Here is a 5,874-nt window from a genome sequence, read left to right on the forward strand (position 1 = left end):
TAAGTTTATAATTCATACCCAAACCAAATTAATCAAACACCAAAAAATACTCAAAACATAAAAATTTTCAAATCCATTCATCCAATTTCAATTCACTTTAGCAAAACTAGAAATAGAAAAAGCCATCAACCATAAAAAATCAACAAATCCATTCATCCAATTTGAAATTTATTTCAGCAAAAATCAAAAGTAGAAGTAGCCATCAACTGGATCTTCTGTAAATCAATCTCAGCCTTCATAAAAAATAGAAGCAGATTTAAAAAAAATAGAATAGTATCATTTTAGTAGTAACTAAATCAATTTCTGAAAAGAAGAAAAATAAAATAAAAATGTTTAAAAAAAAGAAATAACTTTTTTCTTTGCCGGCCGACTGTAACATCGTCAATGGCAGAACTTCCATCCACAATGCCGCCTCCCTTTCTTCTCTGATTTCTCTTTACCGAACCCGCTTTCTGCATGCAAGAGTACCACGACCCCTCTCTCTTCTCAGGTGTGCGACGACGGTGTTCTCCTCATCTGGGTCAGACGCGCCATGACGACGTTCTCCTCGACTACAACAGGCGCGCCACAGCAGCATTCTCCTCAGGTTGGGTCACAGGTGTGCGATGAAGGTGTTGTAGTCACCTTAATAGTGAGAGAGAGAAGCAGTGAGAGGGGAAGAGATTGGCAGTAATAGAGTAGGTGGGTGGCGGACGGCAATGAGGAGGTAGAAGGAGAGTTTCTGTGACTCTGTAAGGGTTTTTAAGGGATAAGTGAGGAGAGAGGAAGAAGAGAAGAGAGGGAGTGACGGTAGAATGGGGTTAGGGTGGGGTAGTTTAGGAATTTTATTAAAAAATCAACAAAAAATTAGGATTTGGATACTTTTGTCATACAGAATCCATCTTTCATGGGTACAGCATTAATTTCCTTAGTTTATGGGTACTTTTGTCAATGTTCGTAAACTTCCTGGGTACTTTTGGTAGTTTTTCCCTAGTTTTACATTGTTTCCAAATTCACTTTTAACCATAAAAGTGAAGCCGCGCCGTCATCTTCATCTTCACTTTCGAATCTGCCTTCGTCGTTCATCTTCATCGCACCCAGCCTTCATCGTCATCTTCTTCACTGCCCTTCCTCTAATTTTTTACCTAGTGGACTAGTGGTCTCCCATCCCCCCTACCGCCGCATTGAGAAAATTATCATGCATTGTGTTTAAGGTCCACCGTCGTTCATTCGCCGTTCATTACAGTGGTCTACCTCGAGCTTGCCGTTGCCGTCGCCGTCACCGTCACCGTCAGTAGTCTTTGTCTTCCTCGACGCTGCTTTGAAAGGGTTTTGAATGGCTTTTCCTTGAAAGGTTTAGAAAACCCTAACCTCCATCACGCCGCCATCTATCTCACCATCGCCACCCTTCGCGCTCAAGATCGCAACCAGGTTCATCGTTGTGTTAGCCAGCTCGCCATTCCTCTTGCTATTTTGCTTGTCGTCCCTCTCGCCGTTCTGGTCGTCGTGCTGCTTGCCTCTCTCTGGTGGTTCTGCTCGCCGTGTTACTCGAAGGTTAGTGCTCAGTTGTGCTCCATCTTCTTTTTTTTAAATGCTCCATTTAGAAATCAATCAAGAAAATTCGATGATTATTTAATATTTTCTGCTTTTAACTTTTTATTGAATTGATTATTGATTAGCTTTGGCTGTGCTGCTATTTTGTATCTTGTGGTTTTTTTGCGTATGCTGTTTCTCAACCATCGCATCCAACCCTCGCGCATCAACGCAACCCTCGTATGCTTTTCAGTTTGTGCTAGTTCGTACTTATGATTAATATTTGATGCATCCGTATTAACCTTCTTGTTTTTTGGACTAGCTGGGATGTAACATATAGCATAACCAATATATCTATTATGTTTTCAGTGTTGGGTTCTGATTTTAAGAAAACCTTTTTATAAGTCATTATTTGCTCTTGGCATGAAACCAATAATAAATTACAGGCTCAATCACCATCCGAGCACATCAATTTAACTTTGGAACTGCTTTCAATATAGGAAAACATGAAAGGACTACATGTAACATGAGCCTTATGATGGAGGAGATTCCATTTCATCTTGTGTTTTCTCTGAATTCGGTTTTGCTTTCGTTCTCACCGCTGCTTACTATCTAGATGTCATGAAATCTTTCTTTGAATTTCATCAGAACCTATGGCCAAAAGCAATTGTTCTACTCAAAACGCCTCCTCCAATTGACGAAGTTGCACGTCTTCAGTATGGTTTTTTTTGCCCCTCTTTCCTTCTATCCCACCTATAGAATTTTGGAGATATTGACAGAGATTTAAAGTTGACGATTTGTAAAATATCTTTTGCAGATATCCATATACAGACAACCCACAGGGTCTTCCTGAGAGAACAAACAAAGCTGCTGGCGAGTATGCTAGAGCATGCACTGCTATGGCTGCAGAATGTGGAGTCCCTATGATTGATCTCTGGACCAAAATGCAGCAGTGCCCTGACTAGAAGAAAGAATATATAAGTTATAGCCTTTGCCTATGAGGAATTTGATCCATTCCGCTCTCATTCTCGATGCACATTACCTGTGCTTCAAGCCCAAAGAGTGGTTTTTTGTAGGGTGTTGTATTACATAATGTCAAGCTCTATATAGGAAAATGGTATAAGGGCTTTAAGATGAGCATGCTTATAAATTGTCCATACATCAAAACCAAATTATCTCACAACTAATTTTTAGCAGAATTGGTCCTTGTCACTAATGTGCAATATTAGAAAATAGCAAAATAGCTATCATTTATTCCTTTTTATACTATTTATACTATTTTAATAAATTTTTTTTAATTTATCTTTCATAAATCACTTTTCAAAGTAAATTATATATAATGTAGGGACTTATAGGTTTAATTGTATTTGAATTAACTGCCATCTTCATTTTTGTTACAGCTTCTAATGATGTTTCATTAATGAGTTTAGGTCAATGCGGCTCTCATGGGGTTTCTAGCCGAGATAATTCAAGCGAAAGCAAATTGAGGGATCTCCTCGATGGCTCGAAATATGTGCTTACTTTTGGGAGTAAGTTCATCTTTTCTGGTTTGATTTTTAGGAGAATGTCAGTTACTTGAAGGAATTATGTCACCACTGTTGCTTGCTTTTGTCGTTCTTTATAATTTTTTTATTTTTAATCTAAAAGAAATATAGGGCAACTTTATAATTAAAAAAGTTAGCAGTTTCCTCCATTGGCCATCAATTTTTCCCTTTAAAATGAGAATGTTCTTTGTCTTTCATATGAACAGCCAAAAGAATGTGAAAAATAGCAAAGAAGTTTCGAAATCATTAGTGAAGAATGTCCTTTGATGTGGTAACAGATAGTAGTAGACTAGTAATAATAGTGGTATGTGATTTTCTTAAGTTTCAAAATCATTATGCTCTTTGTCTTTATTATTATATGAATGTACAGTTTCTGATATTATATGTTGGTATTACCTTTCATGATGCTTTTCTTAAGTGCTTGTATTTGTAAGTTATCAAAGCAAAATTTGACATCACCCTTCAGTGTTTCTACTTTCTTTCTTAAATTAGGCACTGCCATTTTCTTTATTAATGCTATTGGGTTTGCTGTGTTGGAAATGATGGGGTTAAACAAATTTGATGCTAATCAAAATCATGTAGTTGATATAAATAATGAAAACTTAGCTCTTTCTAAACTTTGCCATTACTGTTTTGTGAAGTTGGCGGATGGTGAAGGTTTTTAGTATCATAGGAATTCAGAATTCTTGTGTGAAATTAGCTAACAAGTAGCTTTTAGATTGTTTTCTTTCTGTTTTTATTTTCTTTTAATATATGGAATCAGGAAATTTGTAAAAACCACTGTCTTTATTTTTCTTTTCTATTTTTTAAAGCTCTGTGGAATTGTGTGTTAACTTAATGTGATATTTGGATAATACCTAGTTCAAATGGAAGCATGCTTGGTAAGATGTGAGCAGTAGTAACGTAACTATACATCTTTTTACGATTTTGAAAAAAAAGTAAATTAAATATATTGATAGTTTTCTGGTGTTTGAAGTATTTTATTTTTGAAGTTTTATTGTTTAGAAATGTTACCTAAGAAATTCTTGTTATATTGCTATGTGAGAATTAAAATTCTGCTACGTATGAAGTCGGGTTTACTAATTCTGTTCTTTTGCTGTTGTTGTGGCCTGTTATTTCTCTCATGCTGACTGATTTTTATTATTTGAATGAGCATGTGGCTGCTTATTTTTGTTGAAACCTTTTCACTAGTTAACTACTTTATTTTTTGGGTTACACTCACTATCTAACCATAAAGCCAAAATTAGTGATTAGAAAATAATAGAATACACCCATTTAATCTGATTTCAGTCTTGTTATCATAGATCACAGTCTTTTGCAGCTCAGATGTGTGCAGATTTCAAAAATTGTTTTTGTTTAATCTAATTATGATGATCATGATCATCAACACTGCTCCACGCTAATGCTACCTCTTCATTTCCAACTCTTTTTAACCCCTTTAATTTGTCCGTTTCTGTTTTGTTTTTTGATTCTTTCTCTTTGCCTAACTAGTGTAATTAACGAGTCAAATTAGGTTTGATTTTGGTTAATAACTACTAATTAGGGTTACTACTGCTTCTGCATGTACCACCGAGAAGGATCATATCTTTCTAATATTTCATTTCATTCCTTTTCGAAAAAGTTTTACCCGTATTGGATTTAATTTTTAATATCGTGTCAATTGTGTTTGTTCTAGCATTCTTACAGTGTGCAGATTTTTTTCCAGGCATATTTAAGTTACAACCTCGATCTAAAAGAAGGGTAGAGTTTGATGAATGAGGATCCAACCTCATGTTATCTGCTCTAAGCTGTGAGTTCTCACTTCTTTTAGTTTGATACTGCAACAAAATTTAAGTTATTCAAACACATACACTTTATTTTTAGTTTGCTTTATCAACACCACGTCCAATTGTATTAAAATTTACCTTCACTTGAGTGCATTTACCTCTTTGAATATTGAGGACTCTGTATACTAGTACTACAGTTTGCTGGTTTGCAAATTGCAAAGAATACCTTATCCTTATTTGTATTTTACTTTGTAGAGTAAGTACTATGTACTATGTAGGGTCTGATCTCTGTGTTAGCCATAGCAACTCAGTTAAATGCAATTTCTACTACATCTGTTTGTATGTAATGCACTAATGCAGTCATCATTCATAGATATTGAAATGAGAAAATTTTATTTACAAGTATTCCTATTTTACTATTGGATTTGTGTCCTTGATTCATATGTTACTAACTGGTTTTTTTAACAAAACTAGTGTTATATATACATGAGGGATTCCAACATGTTTTCTTCGCTATAAGTTCCCTCTCCTATCTGGTTTGCCAAAGTTGACACAAATGGCAACATTTTCTTGGGTTCTCTTTTCTTTCTTTCTTTTTTTAAATTTTAATTGAATAAGAATTAAATTCTAAATCTTTTAAGTTATAAGAACTTTGACATCTATTAATATATAATAAGCAACCAGTGATATTTGAGAGTTTTAGCGCCCTTCAAGAAATTTCTGGCTCCTAGAAGTTTCTGATACACAAGGCATATGGAAGTCCGAATCACTTGCCTTCTGCACACACTAGGTACTTTATTTTAGAAAATAAATTTTTTAAAAATAATTATCTGTTTTTGTTTTGTTAGTTCATGAGTATATTTTCATGATTTGACAGATCACATAATGAGACTTATTTCTCCATACAAATAATTGTATCATCTTACTCTATTTCCTTCAATTCATCATATTCTATTCTATTTTATATAGATTATATGCATGTGTAAAATAAAAAACACACACTATCCATGAATGGTAAATTAATTACATTTTTTTATAGAAAGAAAAAGTCT

At 34.6% G+C, this 5,874-nt stretch overlaps 2 long non-coding RNA genes across 2 annotated transcripts; both read left to right on the forward strand.

The window, feature by feature from the left end:
* Positions 979 to 2,488, forward strand: LOC110267210. The gene is made up of 3 exons (XR_002354570.1): positions 979 to 1,533; positions 2,161 to 2,228; positions 2,330 to 2,488. It is a non-coding gene; the product is annotated as an uncharacterized LOC110267210 (long non-coding RNA).
* On the forward strand, positions 2,914 to 5,221 carry LOC110267211. Its single transcript, XR_002354571.1, has 2 exons — positions 2,914 to 3,360; positions 4,762 to 5,221. It is a non-coding gene; the product is annotated as an uncharacterized LOC110267211 (long non-coding RNA).

This window comes from Arachis ipaensis, chromosome B09, assembly GCF_000816755.2.
Source record: "Arachis ipaensis cultivar K30076 chromosome B09, Araip1.1, whole genome shotgun sequence".
Lineage (NCBI taxonomy): Eukaryota > Viridiplantae > Streptophyta > Magnoliopsida > Fabales > Fabaceae > Arachis > Arachis ipaensis.